Here is a 25,352-nt window from a genome sequence, read left to right as displayed (position 1 = left end):
TCGTCAATAACCATAGTGAATACGGCTGACTCAAGCAAGACTTTCTTCACTTTCTTACTATTACCCTCGGCTGATGAAGAACGCTGCCTTTTTGGTTTCTTGTTCTCCGGCCGGGGACTCCAAGAAGAAGCACTTGCGCCAAAAGTAGGCCCGAGGGCACCTGTCAGAGTGAGAGCCTCCTTCAACAACCGCGCGACTTGTTTGGGATCGACCAAAATGTCCTCCTTAGGGATGGAAACAGAACCCTACGGGAGACCTGAATCCAAAAAAAATGGGGTTAGCCAACTTATGTACAAAGATAGAATGAAGCAAAATCAGTTTAACGTGGTTCTTGGCTCTCCACCCATACTTGGAGGCCAACTCTTTCCACTGGCGGGTCTCAGGCATGGTGATGTCTAAAATCTTCTGAACCCACCGGTCCAGGCCTTCAACTATTGGTGGTGTCCACCGAGTTGCTGAAATAATGAAAGGAGAAGGGTTAGCAATGACATGAAACAACCTTTTTTCAGAAAAAGAGATAGACTTTAATCTTACATGAACGAGTCCTATAAAGGATGGAGTGTGGACGGGATGATATCCATGGTAGCAATGACAACAAACTGCTCTATCCATCCATGGTCATTGTGGTTATCTATGCTGGTAAGCAATGCATGGTGGCCACACTGCTGAAATTTATTACTCCCCCACAAAAGATCTTGGGGGAGTAGAGGTTCATCATATGAGCCAAGGTAAGGGGCTCCTTCGTTTCATGGCACATCCGCTGCAAATAGGCCACTGTTTGCCATACCGAAGGGCCCACCTGCGCCAAACAAACTTGGTACCAGTGGCATTGTTCCAAAATCATAAGGTCAAGTCCCCCGCTCAAAGAAAATGGACCCAAAGTGAAGGGATACGCGTAAACATACGTAAAACCCTTCTTAGTAAAGGTCACTCTCTCCACTGGTTCAGAAGCAATGATGTTTAAGGCATGGCAGTCACAACCCTCCTTCACAACAGGAATACTAGAAGGGCGAATAGAAGAATGGTATTTACCAACAACCCAAGTGTGAGTGTTTGAAGTAGGGAACTTCTCTTCGAAGTCCTTATCTATGTTGAGAGGTTTGGGATGATAGTGCTCACTGTAGGAGGATCAACATCAACATCGACCTCTTTGTCTTTGCTCCTCTTCGGGCCCCCACCGAAGAGTAGACCAGAGTCCTTGGAAGAATTAGTGTAAGAATCCATAATCAACAGAAGTTGATAAGAGTTTTTTGAAGAAGACCAAAGAGAGAAGAAAGTAGAAAGGAGTTGAATGCAAAGAAGCTGAGAGAGTTTATGACAATGTTAAGTGTGAAAGAAGAAGAATGATGCGGCTAAAATCGTGGCCATGATTACCTCGAAAACCGGAAAAATATTGCTAAATCATGGAGTAACGCATGTTTGGGATATTAAATGCATGGAGATGTGTGTCTTATCAAGCGGAAGCAATTTTTCAAAAGGGTTCAGAAAAATTTCCGCCAAAAAAGGAATCTTCATCAACTTCGCGGTGACACAAAGATGTACAACTAGAAAGTAGGGAGACTATCCGTATATGGTAAGTCGGTTTATATTAAATATTCAAATGACAGTGTGACATGTGAAAACGGAGGCAAAGGGGAGATGAAGCGAGAGAAAACTAAGGCCGAGGACAACAACTTCAGTTGGAACCAGGTAGATCCGGAAGGGAACATAGCCAATGGGAACAAACAAATATTTGTCACCAGATAATATTTAATGAAGAATATTTCTCAGTATTAAATTCACAACCGTTGTAGAGAATTTTGGCATTCATGACCTGTCGTTACATATTCATCAATGACCCTCATGATTTTCATTTTAGAGGAACTTGATCCTAGGACCATGTTTCCTAGGTATAACTATAAATAGTGACTTCAACAACCATTATAACAGACGAAGTCTCTGAAAAAACTTATGCTACACACTATTCCCAAGCTAAATAACACTTTATTTTCTGTCTAATATTGTTCTTATCACTGTCTTTGGAAGCCATACTCCCGTAACCAGGCTACCTGCTGTTTATTTTAATTCAACACTAAATCTTATACTTTAATTAATTTACTTATAATTTTGGGATCAAATCGATTCGTTTATCCATAAACCACGCTATAAATTCAACTGTATCATTTTACGGGTAAACACTCAACCAAACCAATGAGTCAAGGCTCTTTCTTGTCTACATAATTAATGATAAATTTTATTCATTGTTTCTATTCTATAAGTATCGATAACGGTGATGATAAATCTACAATGCGGACCAAAAAAAAAAATATAACATAACATGAAGCAAAAGTGTGTAATTCAACTCCTGCTCTGTCTGCTACAACATCAAGCATTATGTGTAGAGTACTATGGGAGAGGTGGACATAAGAGTTACCACCAAACTACCAATCTCATATAATTGAAAATACTAGTCTTAGGATACGTACTTTGCACGTGTTTTTCATGTCAATGAATAATTTTTTTTATGAAATCACACAAATAGTATTATACGATATGTTTAAACTATACAAAGTGTAACTTTCTAAAAAATATGTTTGTAGATCCATATAGCTAGCTCAATGAAGGATAAAATTATACCACATGGAAGTTCTCAAATTGTTTTAGAAATATCTCGCCAAAATTATTATTATTTGTATGCTTTAATATTGAAAATAAACATAAATAAATGAATAATTTTATCGCGATAATTTTTCAAATAATATAAATTAAAAAATTGAATCTGTCTTTTAGAAATATGGAAATGAAACGCCTATAAAAATAATTAATAAGTAATATATAAATTGTAAAATGACTAATATAAGTTAATATTTTACAAGAATTGGCCTTTAAAATTTTCATATTATGCATAAATTTTAAGATGGTCAAAATGAGTTAAAAATTATATTTAGTGAAAATATGGACTACAGTTTAATGACACTAGATTTAGTGTACACGCTTTGCGCGTGTACCCTATATAAAAACGTAATTTTTTAAAAAAAATAAAATAAATAATACTTATATGTATCTCTGTTATAAAATAAAGATTAACAAAAAAATATATAAGTTTCTAAAAATAATAAATATTAGTCATATGTTTAGGGATTTGGATCCAGTTTAGTGATTCTTTCTTCCAGTTTGCTTCTATTAATTGCTTCATTATGCAAAATTATTATGGGAACAATGTTTGATTTGTTCGATTTTACATATAAGACCTCGCTCGGTATATGTCATTTATGTCATATTAATTTTTAAAAAATTTGAATCTGATAGACTATCAACGATTGAAAATGTTTATCCATATTTTACTTAATTTATGAGAGCGCTAACTTGTATCCTTATTTTTATTATGCCTTAGTAATCATATTAGGCATCACAACTCGACAAATACTAATCGTTCTTATAATTGATATCTCGATCGTATCTTACTCTACATATGTTGTCTTTCTAAAGTACTGGATTGCATAATATAATCAATTTTATTTCTATTAAGAGAGAAAAAGAATATACTAACTCTTATTAAAATTAACTTTCTTATCCTATATGTGTGTAATGCGGATACTAATTAAGATTGTACTTATTATGTTGATAATTCGATGAATATTGAGATAAATTAGTTTATCCTTATTATAAATTACTCAAAAATATTTTTATTCATTTTTTGCTTGGTTTAATGGGCCAGTATTGTAATTAATTGGATTAAAAATAATGACATATAAGACTAAATTTAAAATATAAGAAATTAGTAATCTGCGACTAAAATATGAAGAAATCTCGGGTACATGATTAAGATAGAGAATAGATAAGCCATAAAATATAGAGTAAGGCATTAATGAATCGTCTTGACACAATATAATAATATTCTTGGAACCAAAAAAAATAATAATGTAAGAAACAGGTTACTATCACGACCCTAAATCCAGACCCGGTCGTAATGGCGCCTCTCGTGAAGACAAGGCCAGCCGACACAAACTTACAATTAAATTAACAGATAATAATTCATAATTAAGTCATTAATAATGATAAATCCCATAATAGAGTGAAATATATCAGTTGCGGAAAGCCAAACACAGTTCGACATCGGGGTATCACCAGTCATGAGCATCTAACATAGTCTAAGTGTATAAAAGATTTTATACAATCTATTACATAACTAGAACAAGGGAGATAAAATAGGAGGGAGAAACACTGGGCTGCGAATGCCGAGCAGCTACCTAGTGGACTCCGAATAGCCTGCTGAGCAATCAACCCTCACTGCCGGGACCTGAAGCTCCTGAATCTGCACACAGGGTGCAGGGAGTAAAGTGAGTACTCCAACTCAGTGAGTAATAACAATAAATGAAAACTGAGCGATAAGAAATCACGTAAAGCACAACAACATGCTATAAAGAAGCAGTGTAAAACCAATAAAAGGCAAGAAAATAGTGAAATCTTATAAAAACACCTTAGTTCAGAATAAGCTTCTTTAAAATACCTTTTTAACAGTTAAACAGGTAAATGAAAAGCAACTGGAAAAGATAAACATATAAAATCTGCCCCTCGAGCACAATGTCAACAAAATCAGCCCCTCGGGCAATAACATGGAACAACACCAGCCCCTCGGGCAATATCACATATCACACTAGGTACCCGCACTCACTTGGGGTGTACAGACTCTGGGAGGGGCCCCTTACGGCCCAAGCGCAATATCAAGCTATCTCGTGGCATAATCTAATAGGCTCTCGGCCTCATATCAAGCCACATTGTGGCGTACAACTCAGGCCATCGACCTCATAATCATAATCAGTACAACACTACTGCAGCGTGCAGACCGATCCAATAATAATCCTCACAACATAGGCCCTCGGCCTTACTCAGTCATAAATCTCTAAAAGCCACTCGGGCGTAGTAAAATATGATGCTCAGTCCAAAATATCTTTTACAATGTTAAAAATAGAGTAAACATGACTGAGTTATGAAAACAGTATAATAACATGACTGAGTACAGATATAAAATTAATACAATGAGGAAATAGCAGTAAAAATCCCCAAAGAGTCTAAATAATTGGCATGAGGCCCAAATATGGCATTCAACCCAAAACATGAGATAGCAAGCAGTTTTCAATCAAATACGCGGTAAAACAGTCAGTCGGGATGGGCTAAGTCACAATCTCCAACTGTGATTGACCCCATGATCGTCATCTAACATGTGTGTCACCTCAATATAGCACAACGATGTGAAATTTGGGGTTTCATACCCTCAGGACAACATTTACAATCATTACTCACCTCCATCCGGTCCAAACTCTAGCCCGTGATGCCTTTGCCTCTCGAATCGCCCTCCGGATATTCCAAATCTAACCAAAATCAGTGCAAAACCATCAAAATATGTTAAGGGAACAAAGCCCACTTGAAAGAAATTAAATTACAACACAAATTCCGAAATTGGCCAAACCCGACCCTCGGGCCCACGCCTCGGATTCCGATAAAAATTACATCAATAGACTCTTTATCACTCCTCGAGTTCATTCATATCATAAGCACCAAAATCCAACCACAAATGACCCCTCAAATCCCAAATTCTAGGTCTCCAATTACAAGCCCTAGTTCTTCAATAGTTAGGCTTAAAGTCAACAATTTCCATGATTAATGAGGTAGAAATCACATTAGGATCGAGTATTAAGTCCCTAAATCTTACCTCTAAAAGTTCCCCCCTTGATTCCCTCTTCAATCCTTTTTAAAAAGCTTCAAAATCGCCCAAAAATGGAGGAACTTATGCTCAAAATCGCGGATTAGGCCTTTTAAAACATTCTGCCCAGGCATTCAAATCCTTCTTCGCAAACGCGGTCAACCCCTCGCGTTCGCAAATCACAAACTTAGGTTGACCAAAAATCCCTCTTACGCGAACATGATCAGCCCTCGCGGACACGGCATTAACCTCGCGAACGCGATGACCAACAAGCTCAACCCTTCGCGATCGCGGGACCTCCTTCACGAACGCGAAGGCCAACTTCACAGCCTCCCAGCCTAACCTTTCACAAACGCGAAGGCCAATTGTCTGCAACACCCAACAACAGATTTCTACAATCTTTCACAATATGAAATGGTCAGTTTAACCACTAGAAACTTACCCGAGGCCCTCGGGACCTCAACCAAACATGACAACATATCCCATAACATCATTCAAACTTGTTCCAACCTTCAGAACACTCAAAACAAAATCAAAACAGCAAATTCGCATCGAATTCAAGCCTAAGAATTCCCAAAATCTTCTAAATTCCGCTTTCGATCAAAAAGTTTATCAAACCACGTCCGAATGACATGAAACATTGCACACACATCCCAAATGACACAATGAACCTACTACAACTCCCAAAATTCTATTCCGGCCCCCATATCAAAATCTCACCTATCAACCGGAACACGCCAAAATTCCTTTTTCGCCAATTCAAGCCTAAATCTACTCCAGACCTCCAAAACACATTCCAGTCACACTCCTAAGTCCCAAATCATCTCCAGAAGCTATCTGAACCATCAAAACTCACATCCGAGCTCTTTGACACATAGGTCAATATCCGGTTGATTTTTCCAACTTAAGCTTCCTCAAAAGACACTAAGTGTCTCAAACCTTACCAAAATCTCTCCGAACCCTAGACAACCAACCCGGTAACACAAAATACAGCTGAACAAGGCCATAAGAAGCAAAAATGGGGGAAACGGAGCGGTAACTCATAAAACGACCGGCCGGGTCGTTACATCATCCCCCTCTTAAACAAACGTTTGTCCTTGAACGAGTCAAGAAACATACCTGAAGCCTCAAACATGTGAGGATATCTGCTCTGCATCTCCCACTCGGTCTCCCAGGTAACCTCCTTCATGGGCCGACATCTCCACTACACTTTCATTGAAGCTATATCCTTTGACCTTAACTTTCGAACCTAACGCTCCAAAATAGCTACTGGCTCCACATCATAAGTCAAATCATCATCTAACTGAACCGTGTTGAAATCCAGAACATGAGATGGGTCCCCAATATACTTTCGAAGCATAGAAATATGAAATATCGTATGCACACTCGACAAGTTGGGTGGCAAAACAAGTTCATAAGCCACCTCCCCAATCATCCGAAGCACCTCAAACGGCCCAATGAACTGAGGACTCAATTTACCCATCTTCCCAAATCTCATAACACCCTTCATGGGTGAAACCTTCAAAAGAACCTTCTCACCAACCATGTAGGACACATCCCGAACCTTCTTGTCAGCAAAACTCTTTTGTTTCGACTGCGTTGTACGAAGCCTCTCCTGAATTACCTTCACCTTTTCTAAAGCATCCTGCACCAAGTCTGTCTCCAATAGCCTAGCCGCACCCTGCTCAAACCAACCAACTGGAGATCTACACCACCTCCCACACAAAGCCTCATATGGAGCCATCTGAATACTCGACTAGTAGCTGTTATTATAGGCAAACACAGCGAGCGGTAGAAACTGATCCCACGACCCTCCGAAATCAATGACACAAGCACGCAACATGTCCTCCAATATTGGAATAGTGCGCTCGGACTGCCCATCCGTCTGAGGGTGAAAAGTTGTGCTCAACTCAACCTGAGTACCCAACTCTAGTTGCATAGACCTCCAAAACTGTAAAGTAAACTGAGTTCCCCTATCTGAAATGATTGAAACTGGGGCACCATGAAAACGAACAATCTCCTATATATAGATCTTTGCCAACTGCTCTGAAGAATATGTAGTACACACAGGAATGAAGTGCGCAGACTTGGTCAGCCGATCCACAATCACCTAAATAGCATCGAACTTCTTCAATGTCCATGGGAGCCCAACTACAAAGTCCATGGTGATCCGCTCCTACTTCCACTCTGGAATATCCATCTGCTGAAGCAAGCCACCCGGTCTTTGATGCTCATATTTCACCTGCTAACAATTGAGACACCGAGCTACAAATCCAACAATGTCCTTCTTCATTCTCCACCACCAATAATGTTGTCTCAGATCCTGATACATCTTCGCAGCACCTAGATGAATGGACTACCACGAGCTATGGGCCTCCTCCAGAATCAACTCCCGAAGCCCATTTACATTGGGCACACATATCCGCCCTTGCATCCTCAACACCCCATCATCACCAATAGTCACATCTCTAGCATCATCATGCTGAACTCTATCCTTAAGGACAAGCAAATGAGGATCATCATACTGGCGCTCTCTGATGCGATCATATAAGGAAGACCGAGAAATCACACAAGCCAATACCCGACTGGGCTCCAAAATATCTAACCTCACAAACCGGTTGGCCAAGGCCTGAACATCAACTGCAAGAGGTATCTCCCCAACTAGAATATATGCCAAACTCCCCATACTCACCACTTTCCGACTCAAAGCATTGGCCACCACATTGGCCTTCCCCGGATGGTACAAAATAGTAATATCATAATCCTTTAGCAACTCGAAACATCTCCGCTACCTCAAATTGAGATCTTTCTTCTTGAACAAGTGCTGGAGGCTACGATGATCAGTAAACACCTCACAAGAAACACCATACAAATAATGCCTCCAAATCTTCACGCATGAACAATGGCAACCAACTCCAAATCATGAACAGGGCAGTTCTTCTCATGGGGCTTCAATTGATGAGAAGCATAAGCAATAACTCTACCTTCCTGCATCAACACACACCCAATACCAACTCTCGAAGAATCACAATACACAGTATAGGAACCTGAAGCTGATGACAACACTAACACTGGAGTTGTGGTCAAGGCAGTCTTGAGCTTCTGAAAGCTCTCCTCACACTCATCCGACCACCTGAATAGAGCACTATTTTGAGTCAACTTGGTCAAGGGTGATTCTATAGATGAGAATCCCTGAATGAACCGGCGATAATAACCCACCAAACCAAGAAAGATGCGAATCTCTGTGGCTGAGGATGGTCTAGACCAACTCTAAACCGCCTCTATCTTCTTTGGATCAACCTGAATAACCTCGCTGGACACCACGTGCCCCAAGAAAGCCACTGAACTAAGCCAAAACTCACATTTGGAGAACTTTGCATAAAGCTTCTCCTCCCTCAACCTCTGCAACACAACTCTCAAATGCTCCGCGTGCTCCTCCTGACTACGCGAGTACACCATAATATCATCAATAAAGACAATCATGAACGAATCAAGATAAGGCCAAAACACATTATTCATCAAATGCATGAACGATGTCGGGGCATTGGTCACCCCAAAAGACATTACCAAGAACTCATAATGACCATATCGGGTCCTAAAAGCCATCTTATGAATATCCGAGTTCCTGATCTTCAACTGGTGATAACCTAAACAAAGATCAATCTTGGAGAACACCCTCGCTCCTTGGAGCTGGTCGAATAAATCATCAATGCGAGGCAGAGGATACTTGTTCTTAACTGTTACTTTGTTCAACTGTCTATAATCAATACACATCCTCATAGAACCATCCTTCTTCCTTACAAATAGAACAGGCGCACCCCAAGGCGACATACTAGGCCGAATGAACCCCTTATCAAGGAGTTCATGAAGCTGCTCCTTTAACTTCTTCAACTCCGTTGGTGCTATACGATATGGTGGAATAGAAATGGGCTGAGTGCTCGGCACCAGATCAATACCAAAATTAATATCCCTATCTGGCGGCATGCCCGGCAGGTCTGCAGGAAACACATCGGGAAAATTCCTCACAACTGGAATAGAATCAATACTGGGAGTCTCTACAATAACATCCCTCACAAAGGCTAGATATGAAAGACAACTCTTCCCAACCATACGCTGGGCCTTCAAGAACGAAATTACCCTAATGGGGACATAATCAGTCGAACATCGCCACTCAATCCGTGGCACACCCAGCATAGCCAATGTCATTGTCTTAGCATGACAGTCCAAAATAGCACGACATGGAGATAGCCAATCCATGCCCAATATAACATCGAAATCCACCATACATAATAACAAATGATCTACTCGGGTCTCCAGACCCCCAATAGTCACCACACACGACCGGTACACACGGTCTACAACAACAGTATCGCCCATTGGAGTAGATAGACGAACAGATGAAACAAAAGACTCACGGGGCATATCCAAATAACGAGCAAAGTATGATAACGTATAAGAATAAGTGGAACCGGGATCAAATAATACAGAGGCATCTCTGTGGCAGACTGAGACAATACATGTGATTACGGCATCTGAAGCAATAGCATCGGGCCTAGATGGAAATGCATAGAAATAAGCCTGACCGCCGCCTGATCGACCTCCCCCTCTAGGGTGACCCTAGTTGACTGACCTCCACCCCTAGCTGGCTGGGTGGGTGGTGGTAAATTAATTGGTGTTGAAGCCGATGGCTGACTCCTCTACTGAGATAAACCCACAAGACAACGAGGATACTGCTTCCACATATCACCCATCTCTCCACACTCACAGCAACTCCCGGGTGCTGGAGATGCGGACTGAAGGGAACCCCTAGCACCGGAATGACTAGCAGATGCACTTGGCATAGAAGAGCCCTAAACTGATGGAGCACGGGATGAACTTTGACCTGAAAGGGCACTAAGTGATGGCTGGCACTGATGAGAACTATAGAAACCATGACCCGATGATACCCTATGATAACCTGGGTGAGCTGGCTGAGCATGCCTGAATGGACAGCTTCTGTCGTGCTGAAACTAACCTCTCAAAGGAGCACCACCATAACTACCCGATCCTTGAGGCCTTTTGGCCTCCCTCTTATCTCGCTCCTAGCGACGAATTGACTCAATCTCGCGAGCAATGTCTATAACCTCCTCAAACATAGCACTAGACACCTTCTCCCTGGTCATGAGAATACGAAGCTGATATGTGAGGCCACCAACAAACCTCCTAATCCTCTGTCTATATGTCAGAACCAACCAAATAGCATGGCGAGCTAACTCTGAGAACCTCATCTCATACTACATCATAGTCATCTCTCCCTAAAGTAACCACTCGAACTGCCTGCGCAGCTCCTCTTTGCAAGATTGCGGCACATACTTTTCCAAAAAGATGACGGAGAACGGCTTCCAGGTAAAAGGTGCTGCACCAATAGTCCTATGCCTCTCATAAGCCTCCCACCAAGTGAATGCAACTCCAGAATACTGAAAAGTAGTGAAAGCGACCCCGCTAGTTTCCAGAATACCCGTTGTGCGAAAAATCCTCTTACACTTGTCCAAGAAACCCTAGGCATCCTCGCCCTCTGCACCACTAAAAGTCGGAGGCTGAAGTCTACCAAACCTCTCCAACCTGCGCTGCTCGTCCTCTGGCATGGCAGAAGCTTTATAGTCCTGAGCAGCTGCAACCGGCTAGGCTGGATGTGCCCCCGGTGTTTGAAGTCCCTGCACGACCTGCTCAGGTGTGCAAGCGACGGGAGTCTAAGTGCCTCCCCCGGCCTGAGGAGTAGCTGCAGTTGTAGTTGTCACACCTCCTTTTTTACCTACACCCCTAGAAAAGGTGTATAAGAGAGTTTTTTCCAACTTAAAGTGACAATCGAAATGGGATTATTTTATTTAAAATTCAGAGTTGCCACTTGGGATAATTTATGGTGTCCCAAGTCACCGGTTTTAAATCCCGAATCGAGGAAAGATTGACTCTGTATTAAAGTCCGTGAACACATAAATCCGGGTAAGGAATTCTGTTAACCCGAGAGAAGGTGTTAGGCATTCCCGAGTTTCGTGGTTCTAGCACGGTCGCTCAACCGTTATAATCGGCTTATTTATCTGATTTTAAAAAACACTTTTAAACCTATATGCATTTTACTTCAAACCGTTTTTAATTATTTTAAGGAGGTCAGCGTTATCTAAAAACACGTCTTTGGACCACGCGACATGAAATGCACCCGCAGTCCGAGACACATTTTATTTAACGTTGTTAAGATTTGGATTAGGGTCACATGAAATGCACACCCGAATTTAGGAAGGTAATTTTAAATTACGCGCCTAAAGCAACTACACATTTTTAGCTTTGCGAGGGCCATGGAAGTTCAACTAAATGGCGCACCTCGATTTCTAAGGATTCAAGTATTAATTAAATGAGGGTCATGCATTTTGAGATTTTTATTCGGCACGGCACACCTCGATTCCATTTTTTAAAGGAAACTTGAATTAAATTTCGGAGGGCCATAAACTATGTATTGCCTAATATAGCACGCCTCCGATCTACTCAACTAAACGAATTAAAGATATTCATATTTAAAGTTGTACTTTTACTTTCAACACCTCCCAAGAAATATAATACATTGCAGAACTTTTGACTAGGGATCAATTGCAGAAGCGATTTATTAGAACCAAGAATCCTCCTTATACGTGTATGTATACAATATTGATTATAGCATGAAATAGACAAGGTAACGTATAACAATTACAACAAGATAGAAAAAAACAATCTGTAAACTTGTCGTATGAGAAGCAGATTCAAACTTTCAAAATGAACCAAATACACTGCTGAAATCGACTCCATTTGATTAACAAATTATTCCATTTAGAAATGCAGAGAATGCAAATTGTTCCATTTTAACAACTTTAATCTGAATATTCAAAACTTCGAGAATACAAATTCATACAAACCATAAACACTAAGATAGAATACCACAATTCTTGAATTAATTAAATAAAGGAGGTAGAAATGGACCTCAATGTCTCAGAACCTCCAGATCCATTACATGGCCGGAAAACAGAGTCTCAAACGGAAACCATCGGCAACGGAAAACATGAACCTCGACTCAGCCATGTCTCAATTAAATCCATATTTGAACACCAAAATTCTGAGATTGAAACTAACGACGCATAACATTTTTCTTTAAAATCAAAGCCCAATTAACACAAAAACATAAGCAATGGAAGAATAGAAGAAGAAGATTAAAGAGTTCCGAAACACCAAATCCTCACTGCCTTTTTCCAAAAATGTGATTATCTTTTTCCCCTTCTACGTGTGTGTGTGCGCCTGAATCTACTTTTCGTTCAAGGGAGGGAGATGGGGATTCAGCTAGGCTCTGTTTTTTCATCGAGCTGCTAGAGGAGGAAGATGAAGAGAGCAGCAGCTGGTGTTCAAGGTTTTGGCGAGTTTTAGTTAACGGGAAGAAGCAGAAACAGCGATGTCCATGGAGATGGAGTTTGGGTGCTAGGTTTTTTTTTAAGGAGAAGATGATCAACGATGGGGGGTGGTCTGATTCTTTTTGTTCTTGCGGCTGTTTCTTGGTTGAAGCTCAAGCCATGGAAAACTTGTTGTTCTTCAATGAAGAAGAATACAGCCGAGCAGTGGGGGGTCTCTATGGTGTTATGCGGCTGAAGGATCTCTTTTTGTGTATAGGCGTTCCCTTTTCTGTATATTTTCGTGTGTGTGTATTATATAGAAAGTGAAGTGAAAGGTCCCCTACCCAAAATGTGAATGAGAGAGAGAGAAAAAGAATTTCTGTTATTTTTTGGATTCCAATGTGCATGTGAGATGGTTAGGAATAGATAAGGTGGGATCCACATGATTTAATGAATTGATTCTTATTTGCAAATTTACTCTTCCGTTGCTTCATTACTCTTTTTGTTTTGCAAACTTTTCACGTTTTCTTTCTTTTTTTTCTTTTTCTTTTTTTTCTTTTTCTTTTTTTTTCTTTTTCTTTTGTTTTAATTCCTATTAAGGATAAGATAACACTAGTTACAAAAATACTATTTATCTAAAGTAGACAATATTAAAAAGAGAACTAAAATAATCCTATTAGAGAAACTCAAATACTACTGGATATTTACTAAATACTTATAACTTAAAATTACACTAAACCAAGTAAAAATATTTTTTGAAACTTTTCGTTTATCCTTTGTAAAAATAAAATAAAATAAAACTAGCTATACAAAAAATATCAATAATCCAACATAAAGAACAAAAATATTTTTTTGTTAGTTTTTTTTTAGTCTTTGAAATAAAATAAACCGAAGAAGTTTAAAAAATAGCTAAAATAGCGATATTAGACCTAAACTAAATATTTACATGCTAAAATGTGAAAAATCTTGGGGAGGGTCAAAAATCACATGTCTACAACTGCCCTTCTTTGACTGGAAGCGCGAAGAGTTTTCAGACAAAGAACGACTAGACATGTTTTTTGACTCGACCCTTATTTGAAGAGACTAAAACTAAGAGAAAAGGGGAATATGTCCTGGCCCTGGTATTTGAGATGCCTACATATCCTTGGCTATAAAGGAATAAGGCTACGTGTATTTTAGAGGTGAGTGAGATGATGGAGTATGCCGAGGTGGAGAGGCGGTCGAGGTGCCGTTCCGCCGAGGTTCCGGTCCGCGGTCCTGTTATTATATCAAAATCAAAAGAAATGAAAAAGACTAGCTAAGCCTGTCAACTACGAGTTACAAGATTCCTATCTATAAGTTTTTAGAAGCTTGATCTTGAGTCTTGAATGGTTCTTCATGCAGACTTTGGATTTGAATCTTGACGCTTGCTAGTTGCAAGTGCTAGCTCGTTCTTCTTCAGATTTTCGGATCAAGATCGGACATGTAGTGCTTGTGACCTCAACCATGTCTTGAGAAGCTCATATCTTTCATCATCTTCTGCATTTGGATTAACTTCTTGCCTTTCTCTTTTTTTTCTTTATTGTGACTAACTTCTGTTGATCAGCTCGGACTGTTGACTCGCATTCTTGCCGCGAGCTTATTTTGTTGCTGACTTGAATTGTAATCTGATATGCTTTCCCTTTTCTTCAGGTGAAGGCCTGATTACTGAACTTGAATTATAATCTGAGATGCTTTCCCTTTCTCCAGGTGGACGCCTGGTTACCGGCACTTCAATTGTTTGCCTTCCCTAAAACTGGTGTTGTTCTCCCTTGCTCTCTAGGTGATCGCCTGATTGCCAAAATTTTATCTGTATTCCCCTGCTCTCCATGTGGGCGCCTGATTGTTGAACTTGAATTGTATTCCCATGCTCTCCAGGTGGGCACCTGATTGCTGAACTTGAACTGTATTCCCGTGCTCTCCAGGTGGGCGCCTGATTGCTGAACTTGAACTGTATTCCCGTACTCTCCAAGTGGGTGCCTGATTGTTGAATTTGAGTTGCTTCTCCCTATTCTCCAAGTGGGTACCTGATTTCAACAAAAATAGACAAAACAAAGAAAATTTTCTGCCACAGTTTGGTACCTGGGCACATATGCGAGTGTTACACTAAATCATATTACCAAATATTACTAAGAATTTGAAAGTTAGATCCCATTATCCAGGAGGGTCCTGACAGCTCCTAGTTACACGACAGTTTTAAATCTAAATTATATCTCTTAAAGGTATTACTTTAGCTACATCTTATTATCTAAGCCGATCTTCAAACTTCACCCCATTATTCGGGAGGGTCTTGACAACTCTTAATTAAATGACAATTTTAAATCTAAGTTATATCTTTTAAAAGTGGGACTTCTGCTAAATCTTGTTATCTAAGAGGGTCTTAAACTACTCCCCATTATCCAGGAGGGTCCTGAAAATCAAAAGTCAAGTTTTATCTTAAGAGTGACAATTTTATGGCTAAATTATATTACCATACACCAGAACTTACGCTAAATTTTGTTATCCAATGGAAATTTTAAAGCTAGGTCCCATTATTCATGAGGGTCCTGACAACTCTTAATTGAATACTATCTCAAACATGCAAACTTTGAAGCCAACTTATATTCCTTGGGGTTACATTTATGCTAGATTATGCTACTCATAATTGTTTTGAATTTTAAAACAGGTCCCATTTTCCAGGAGGGTCCTGAAAATTTACGGTCAAACCTGTCTGGTGCTTGCCTTTCCTTGCAGAGGGTTTCTCCGAAACAAACGAGATTTTCTGCCCCTGTTTAAATCTTATCAATTTAAAAATATGGTGGTTGGTTTGTGGCCTTGACTTCGAGGGCGATTGCTCCTTCACTTCCCATGATAACTTGATTTCCATTTCGAAGACCTTGCTTGTTTATTAACTAGTCAATTTCTCTGTCATCCTTATCACATAAAGTACCTCCTCTCCGTTCAGACTCAATACCCTATATCTGTTGCATTACTCATAAACTGACATTTACCAAACCCTTGTGTTTCACATGAATCTCAAAGCATGACAATTGTCACCCACTCATCGCGTATATTGTTCTTTCTTGACTTAAACCACTAGCCCTGGCCTTGAGGTCTGTTTCTCCTTCACTTTCCACGATAACTTTGATTTCTGCTTGGACGACCTTGCTTGTCACTGATTAAACACCTTTTGTCAATATTACCACAGAAAATACCTTTGATCCGTTCACCAAACACCCTCCATCTTGTTACATTGTTCATGAATTGATATGTACCAAACCTTCACGTTTCACCGAAAATACCTTTGATCCATTAACCTAACACCCTCCATCTGTTGCATTGTTCCTAAATTGATATGTACCAAACGTTCGTGTTTCACCGAAAATACCTTTGATCCGTTCACCTAACACCCTCCATCTGTTGCATTGTTCCTGAATTGATATGTATCAAACCTTTGTATTTTACAACGGTCCCAAAGCATGTTGATTGTTACCAGCTCAGTGCGCTTATTGTTCTTTCCTGACTTATGACACTATGATGTGCTAGCCAGATCCCATTTTGTGTAATTGGAAAACTGGTGGCAAATTTTGAAATCATTTCTCACTTGTTAGGACCAAACAGACTCGAGAAGAGGAGGTAAACAAGACAAAAGGAACAGAGTAAAAGACAAAAGAAAGGGATGATTCCTAACAAGAAAGCTACAAAGTAGAAACCTATCAGATGTGGATACCAACTCTAATGACCATGACATGCACCTGTGGCCTATTCTGTTAAGCAAGCTTGATGTTCAACTCCTGTTATACCCCCAAACCATGAAACTAGGCTTCAATGCTCCGATTATCGAATCTGATTCACAATCCCTAATCGACTTGTAGTGCCCGAAGGGTTTTCACCATCAAGCCTCTCTCATTTTGTTCTTTCTCTCAACTTACAGTCGCCTCAAGGTGCTCGTGAAGGTTTTCACCAATAAGACTCTCTCATTTTTTATTTCTCTTAGCTTTGTCGCCTTATGGTGCCCGTGAGGGTTTTTACCAATAAGATTTTCTCATTTTAATTATTTTTCTGCTTGGACCAGAGTGTTGCCCCTGATATGAATTACCTCTCCTTGCTTGACTTGGCATCTCTCGAAGACTGATTGGAAGGTCTTGCTTTGGACCGTAACGTGGGCTTTTGGATAGGGTTAAAAATAAAGGATATCAAAGGTTCAAAACAATTCACATGGGTTCAAAAATTACAACTTTCGGAATCAGATTTCTTACAACAATCACAACTTCTGCCCTAGTTTCTTGCTTTGGGACTTTTGGATTTTTATTTTGATGGGACTGAACCGTGAGGCTGCCTACGTATTCTTAAAAGGAATCAGGTCGAACGTAGTTCATGACATAGAAATTACTTTGTTGTTGTGATTTTCTCTTTTCTCTTTCTTTTCTTTCTCTTTTTGTTTTCTTTTTCTCTTTTTGTTGTTTTTCTTTTTTTTTCTCTTTTCATTCTTTTCTTTTTCTTTTTTTCTCTTCTTCTTTTACTTATCTTTTGCGCTTGCGTTTCTGAACTTTGCTATTGATTCCAAAAGAGGGGTATGAAAGAAAATAAATAAGGCTCAAAGGGGTAACGAAGGATAAAGTGTTTAGATAGCAGAACAAAATGACTTCGCCATTCCAATCTTCAAACACATGCCAAGTACAAACCACAATTAAACAAACCAAGGAAAACATTCGTAACATCTTTTGATTGTACCAGACTTGATAACCATATCCATACATTCGTCTTCTACACCTGTTAGATACAAAGCATCATTTGACAACAGTCTCACTCTCATTACCACGAACGGCCCCTGTCAATTTAGGCAAACTTGCCTTTAGCTTCAATCAGATGCGGCATGATGCATTTCAATAGGGTTTCTTTATGTTCTATCTGCCCCAGTTTCACACAATTTGGGCTTGAAGTGATCTCAAAATGCCTTTACTTATTTCCCTCAAATGTCCCTACATCTTCAACATTATTTCATTGCTTCATGATTAAACTGACTTTTAAAACCAGGCTGAGAACTACGCGTGCATGTCATGACACTAGAGTTAATAGGAAAAGAACTATAAAAAGAAAAGAGAACTAAACAAAAATGACTAGAAATCACAGAAAACAGAAAATTGCATTAGACAGATGGTGAAAGGGTTTAGACAACAAAACAAACAAACTAAACTGGGGTTACAAACCTAGACCAAACCTAGACAACACTAAACGGGCTACTATGACTAAACAAACTAGGCAAAATAAAAGGATAGAAGGGTTTGAGTCACAAGACAATATCCGGATTACAACCCTGAAATAACCCGGACATCAGAAATGAGAACAAAATAAAGCACCAAAACTCCTCCCTGGCTAACCAAGAAAAGAGCATCTTTCCAATCATCAAACTCAACATCTTAGCCACTGACTTCTGCATCAACAATACTAGGACCTTCACAAGTCTCCATCACATTGTTCTTAACAGATTGCCTTTGGGTTCCTTTGCCTGCTCATTCTTAGGATCAATATCTGATAGTGCTGAAAGCTTCGTAACACGTGGACCTCCGAGGATCCCAGAAGAATTCTCACATTCCTTTTCAAAATAAATCATACCCACCATATGCGTCTCATTATGCGCAGGTGACGGACTTTGGCTAGTGTTTGCTTCATCTAGATTTTGCACGACAATGTCGCATGCATCAATAAGCTTCTGAATCGCGTTCTTCAGATTCCAACACTTCTCTATGTCATGCCCCATGGCATCTGAGCAATATGCGCACCTTTGAGAAATATCAAACTTCTTTGGAAGAGGGTTTAACATTTTTATCTGGATCGGCTTCAACATGTCCAATTTCCTTAGCCTCTGGAACAGACTTCCATATGACTCTCCAAATGGAGTGAAGGTTTTCTTCGTCCGCAACCTCTCATTCTTAAATGCTTGATTGGGCCGGAAACCTGATCTAAGGGGGTTTCGGTAGGCTCGTGGGGGTGGATAGGCATTTTGTGGAGCTGGGTACTGGGAAAGTGATGTACGACTTTGGGAGTTCTGTGGAGAGAGGTAGCATTGGGGAGGGTCATCTAATGCACAAGGATATCCATGGGGACGATGTCGAGGCTGGAAGTGTTGAGCAGGAACGCCCATCATATCATCTTTTCTGTTTCTCTTTCTTCCACCCAAGCTTATTGGGATGTTCTGAATGTCTTTCGAGCAACTCATGATTTTGCCTAACTTGATTCCCTCTTATACTAGCTCCCCTATTTTTAACACATCATTGAAAGGCTTTCCCAAGGCTGGGATTAAATGACTGAAGTAGTTGGGCCCCTGGGCTTGTAGGAAAAGATCAACCATTTCTTCTTCACCAATCGGGGTATTGACTCGAGCAGCTTGCTCCCTCCTTCTGAGCCCAAACTCCCTAAAGCTTTCCTCCGGTTTCTTTTCCATTTTAGATACGGAGGAGCGGTCTGGGTAATGCCTGATTTGTATTGAAAGTATCGAACAAAATCTTGAGCCATGTCACCCAGTCTAGACCATTTACCGACATCTTGACGATTATGCAATTCCAAAGCTGCCCCAGTCAAGCTCTCACTGAAATACGCCATCAACAAATCATCTTTCAAGCTAACACTTCTCATTTCACTGCAATAATCCCTCAAATGGGCTACCGGATCTCCACACCTATCATACAAGTTAAATTGTGGCACTTCAAATCCCGCGGGCAGGCGAACGTCAGAGGACACAGACAGCTCTTAGCAAGCCATGCTACCCTGGTCTCCCATTCCTTGTTTGTTCCTTATGGACTGTTCTATTCCTTTCAGCCTCCTGGGTATCCCATCTCGCCCTTCTCTTCCTGTGACTTTCTCATGTTCAGCATGAAGCTCATCCCGAAGGCTCTTCTTGTATGAGTCAGGAACCTTGCGGGCAACCTTTATGGGGTAGTATTGGTCATTATGAGCTTTGAGTGGATATTAATTGTTGGGAATAGTGGATATGACAGTAGGGCAATTTTGAGAAGACGTAATTGGAGGAAGAGTGATGGAGCTACTAGGGTGGTTGGGAAAGCTGTGATAAACGGGTGGATCTGGAGAGTATGGGGAATCATCCGGCACTACGATCGGAGTTTGGGTAAAGGCAGCATCTAAGAAGCTAGGTGGTGGCGGGGGTGGTGCCTTCCCAGTCATCTAGGCCTGATACATGTTCGTCATGTGTTGTCTCAACATCCTTACCTTATTAGCCAAACCAGTGTCCTGTTCAACCAACTGCTTTCGGGCACCGGTATCAACCAACCCAGTTTTGTTGTTGTCTGCCATTGCCTTTTATGTTGTGGAGAGGAGTTACTATTTCGAGAACCACAAACCAACCACCTTTCTAGTATGAAGATATCAAAAGGAACAAAATGGGGTCATCCCGTTAGCGTTAGGGCATTAACAGTTAAAATATCACATTGCGTGCAATGCACCTAGTCACAGTTATCGGTTCTAGAATGACTTCGAGGGTCATAAGGTCACTTGGCATCATCCCAATTTGTCCATTTGAATCTTCTCTTTTCTTTTCTTTCCTCGCACTTCTTAGCTCGCTCATTTTCTTTCCTCTTTTTCTTTCTGATTATCGCACTTTTCTTTCCTCTCATTTCTCACATCCCATGATTTCACCTCTTTTTTTCCTTTTTTCTCTCTTTTTTTTTCTTTCCTTTTTTCTTTTAATAAATAAAAAATGGTTCGATCGAACCTTATGTAGGTTGCCTACGTATCATGACGCTGCATGAATCAGATCTTTGCGTAGTTCTGGAAGATCGAGAGTAAAGCACATAAACTAACATTTTCTTTTTCATTTTCTTCTTCTTCTTTTTTCTTTTTACCTTAGTGACTACTCCGATGAGAAAAGAAAAAAACATTTTTTTTTGAATTTCCTAGACTGAATGCTCTATAACCTATTCTAAACCCAAGCTTAATGAGCATGTTTTTTTTTCTTTTTGAAACAAATACTCTATTAAGGAAAATCCTAGAAGAGAAAACCCCTTTTTTTTATTCTTTTTTTGGAAGAAAATCTAAAGAATTTTCATTTGATATCCTGACGCAAGATTTCAAACAAGCAATAAACAAAATAAAACCACATGTTTTTTTATTTCAATTTTGATTGCCTAAAGGAAAAATTCTAATGATAAACAAAAGACAAAGTATGTTTTTTTATGTACAATATCCTAAAGTTCTAATGAAAATAAAAAGAAATTTTTTTCTTATTTTTCACTAATTTCCCAAAGAAATGCCTCAAAAGAAAATCTTTTTGATTTTAAAATTAATACCTTAAAGAAAACTTTTAAAGAGGTACTAAAAGAAAATTCTCGTTTTTTCTTTTGAATTTTGGTCTGAATATAGTAAAGAAAATATAAAAATAATTTTTATTTTGATATTAATTGCCTAAAGGAAAAACAATCTCAAAGGAATTTGTTTTTTCATATCTAGAATTAGTATTCTAAAGTATAACGAAAATATAAAAACGCAAGATTTCTTTTTTTTTTTGGATTTTTGACTTGTAACACATTTCCAATTGCAAAAACAAAAGACTAAGCAAACTTAACTAGACAATACAAACTTTAACATCACATAAAAAACTGAATACTACTATACAGGACTAGAAAATAAAATAAAAACAATTGACTCAAAAACATAAAATGGCTCCTCGAGCAGCTCATGAATGCAGTGATCCTGGGGTATCTGTCATGCTCAAACTCCGGTAAGTAGCTCCAGACCTGTATGAGAAAACTTAAACCATCACTATGTGAGCCAATAACATTCCCTAAGACACATGCAAGACATGATTGGGGCTATTTTTGCAAAATGGCCTATTTGGCCAATAGGTGGCTAGAAGTGCAAAATTTGGCTAAGACCCCACAAAGCCAAGAACCTAAGATTTACTAGGAAGACCGGACCATATGTGGGTTGCCTACGTATCACGTCCCGAAAGACAAGAATCAGGTTTGCGTAGTTCGGGCAAATTGGATACGGACAAGAAGAAAAAAACAACTAATTTTAGAGAAAATATTTTGTCTTTTTTTTTTTTTGAAAAATGATGAAACATGCAAAATATTTTTGGATTTTCTTTTTCCTTTTTTTTTTGATTTTTGATTTTTTGAAAAATGATGAAAAAGAGTAAAATCTTTGTTTTTTTTTTAATTTTCAAGCTCTTTTTTTTCCTTAACAAAAATGTGACAGAAAACATAATTAGGCCCCACTCGCTTTATCTTCACACTTCACCCTCTCTTTTTATTTTTCTTTTTTTTCTTTTTTTTCTTTTTTTCATTTGCCCTCAATGATCATTTGTCCGCCAAATGACCCTTTTACCCTTGAATAAATGCAACATTTAGCACATAGGATGCATCAAGATGGTCTGTTATTTTGGGTACACCTGTCCTAGACGGACCCAACCCCTTTGTTAAGTCCCCAAAGTCATATGCATGTGATGCGAACAAGCGTTCCTACTAGGGATCCAGCATGAAGCTATGTTATTCTAGGTTTAAAAACCTGGGTTTATTTGTTCAAGACCTGGCTAACCCGAGCGGACAGCTCGAGCCGAGGGGGCAGCGTACCGGGAATACAAAAGCTTCACCGGCTTTGCAACTTATCCAAACCTCATTCTAAAATTTGGGATATGACTCTAACAGAAGAGAAGTCACACGAAGTGTACACTTCTCCATAATTTAAAAGACTCAAAGAGAGGAAGGGTTTCGTAGAAGTTTATACACAGTTCATAGAATATCAAAGCGGTAAAAGCAACAATTAGCCCATTAGGACCAAATATGTAATAAAATTAGATAATGGATAAAGCCAACTATAACAATTCATCTAAGCTCGAATTCTTGAACCCTGAACCAGAGATTATGGGTTCGATCCCCAGCAGAGTCGCCAGAGTTGTCACACCTCCTTTTTTACCTACACCCCCGGAAAGGGTGTATAAGGGAGTTTTTTCCAACTTAAAGTGACAATCGAAATGGTATTATTTTATTTAAAATTTAGAGTCGCCACTTGAGATAATTTATGGTGTCCCAAGTCACCGGTTTTAAATCCCGAATCGAGGAAAAATTGACTTTGTATTACAGTCTGCGAACACAAAAATTCGGGTAAGGAATTCTGTTAACCCGAGAGAAGGTGTTAGGCATTCCCGAGTTCTGTGGTTCTTGCACGGTCGCTCAACTGTTATAATCGGCTTATTTATCTGATTTTAAAAACACTTTTAAACCTATGTGCATTTTACTTCAAACCGCTTTTAATTATTTTAAGGAGGTCGGCGTCATGTAAAACACGTCTTTGGACCACGCCACATGAAATGCACCCGTAGTCCGAGACACATTTTATTTAACGTTGTTAAGATTTGGATGTGGGTCACATGAAATGCACACCCGAATTTAGGAAGGTAATTTTAATTTACGCGCCTAAAGAAACTACGCATTTTCAACTTTGCGAGGGCCATGGAAGTTCAACTAAATGGCGTGCCTCGATTTCTAAGGATTCAAGTATTAATTAAATGAGAGACATGCATTTTGAGATTTTTATTTGGCACGGCACACCTCGATTCTATTTTGTAAAGGAAACTTGAACTAAATTTCGGAGGGCCATAAAATATATATTGCCTAATATAGCACGCCTCCGATCTACTCAACTAAACGAATTAAAGATATTCATATTTAAAGCTGTACTTTTACTTTCAGCACCTCCCAAGAAATATAATACATTGCAGAACTTTTGACTAGGGATCGATTGCAAAAGCGATTTATTAGAACCAAGAATCCTCCTTATACGTGTATGTATACAATATTGATTATAGCATGAAATAGACAAGGTAATGTATAACAATTACAACAAGATAGAAAAAAAACCATCTGTAAACTTGTCGTATGAGAAGCAGATTCAAACTTTCAAAATGAACCAAATACACTGCTGAAATCGACTCCATTTGATTAACAAATTGTTCCATTTAGAAATGCAGAGAATGCAAATTATTCCATTTTAACAACTTTAATCTGAATATTCAAAACTTCGAGAATACAAATTCATTCAAACCATAAATACTAAGATAGAACACCACAATTCTTGAATTAATTAAATAAATGAGGTAGAAATGGACCTCAATGTCTCAGAACCTCCAGATGCGTTACATGGACGGAAAACAGAGTCTCGAACGGAAACCATCGGCAACGGCAAACATGAACCTCGACACAGCCATGTCTCAATCAAATCTATATTTGAACACCAAAATTCATATATTGAAACTAACGATGCATAACATTTTTCTTTAAAATCGAAGCCCAATTAACACAAAAACATAAGCAACCTTTTTTTAGTACTTTTTTTATTCTCAATGAAAACGGAAGAAGAAGAATAAAGAGTTCCGAAACACCAAATCCTCACTGCCTTTTTCCAAAAATGTGATTATCTTTTTCCCACTCTACGTGTGTGTGTGCCTGAATCTACTTTTCGTTCAAGGGAGGGAGATGGGGATTCAGCTAGGCTCTGTTTTTCGTCGAGCTGCTGAAGGAGGAAGATGAAGAGAGCAGCAGCTGGTGTTCAAGGTTTTGGCGAGTTTTGGTTAACGGGAAGAAGCAGAAACAGCGATGGCCATGGAGATGGAGTTTGGGTGCTAGGTTTTTTTTTTTTGAAGGAGAAGATGATCAATGATGGGAGGTGGTCTGATTCTTTTTGTTCTTGCAGTTGTTTCTTGGTTGAAGCTCAAGCCATTAAAAACTTGTTGTTCTTCAATGAAGAAGAAGACAACCGTGTAGTGGGAGGGTCTCTATGGTGTTATGCGGCTAAAGGATCTCTTTTTGTGTATAGGCGTTCCCTTCTCTGTATATTTTCGTGTGTGTGTATTATATAGAAAGTGAAGGGAAAGGTCCCCCTACCCAAAACGTGAATGAGAGAGTGAGGGAAAAAGAATTTCTGTTATTCTTTAGATTCCAATGTGCATGTGAGTTGGTTAGGAATAGATAAGGTGGGGTCCACATGATTTAATGAATTTATTCTTCTTTGCAAATTTACTCTTCCGTTGCTTCATTACTCCTTTTGTTTTGCAAACTTTTCACGTTTTCTTTCTTTTTTTCTTTTTTCTTTTTTTTTCTTTTTCTTTTATTTTAATTCCTATTAAGGATAAGATAGCACTAGTTACAAAAATACTATTTATCTAAAGTAGACAATATTAAAAATAGAACTAAAATAATCCTATTAGAGAAACTCAAATACTACTCGATATTTACTAAATACTTATAACTTAAAATTACACTAAACCAAGTAAA

General features: G+C 39.1%; 2 long non-coding RNA genes across 2 annotated transcripts; both read right to left on the bottom strand.

The window, feature by feature from the left end:
• Window positions 1–3,994: 3,994 nt before the first annotated feature.
• On the bottom strand, window positions 3,995–13,730 carry LOC142182558 (uncharacterized). The gene is made up of 2 exons (XR_012711367.1): window positions 12,668–13,730; window positions 3,995–4,294 (listed from the first exon to the last, which is right to left on the bottom strand). It is a non-coding gene; the product is annotated as an uncharacterized LOC142182558 (long non-coding RNA).
• Window positions 13,731–21,570: 7,840 nt separating this feature from the next.
• LOC142161818 (uncharacterized) lies at window positions 21,571–24,983 on the bottom strand. Its single transcript, XR_012693462.1, has 2 exons — window positions 24,188–24,983; window positions 21,571–21,815 (listed from the first exon to the last, which is right to left on the bottom strand). It is a non-coding gene; the product is annotated as an uncharacterized LOC142161818 (long non-coding RNA).
• Between the last annotated feature and the right edge of the window lie 369 nt (window positions 24,984–25,352).

Source organism: Nicotiana tabacum, chromosome 7 (genome assembly GCF_000715075.1).
Source record: "Nicotiana tabacum cultivar K326 chromosome 7, ASM71507v2, whole genome shotgun sequence".
NCBI lineage: Eukaryota > Viridiplantae > Streptophyta > Magnoliopsida > Solanales > Solanaceae > Nicotiana > Nicotiana tabacum.
Note: the sequence above shows the minus strand (reverse complement) of the source record. Positions and strands in the feature narration are given on the sequence as shown.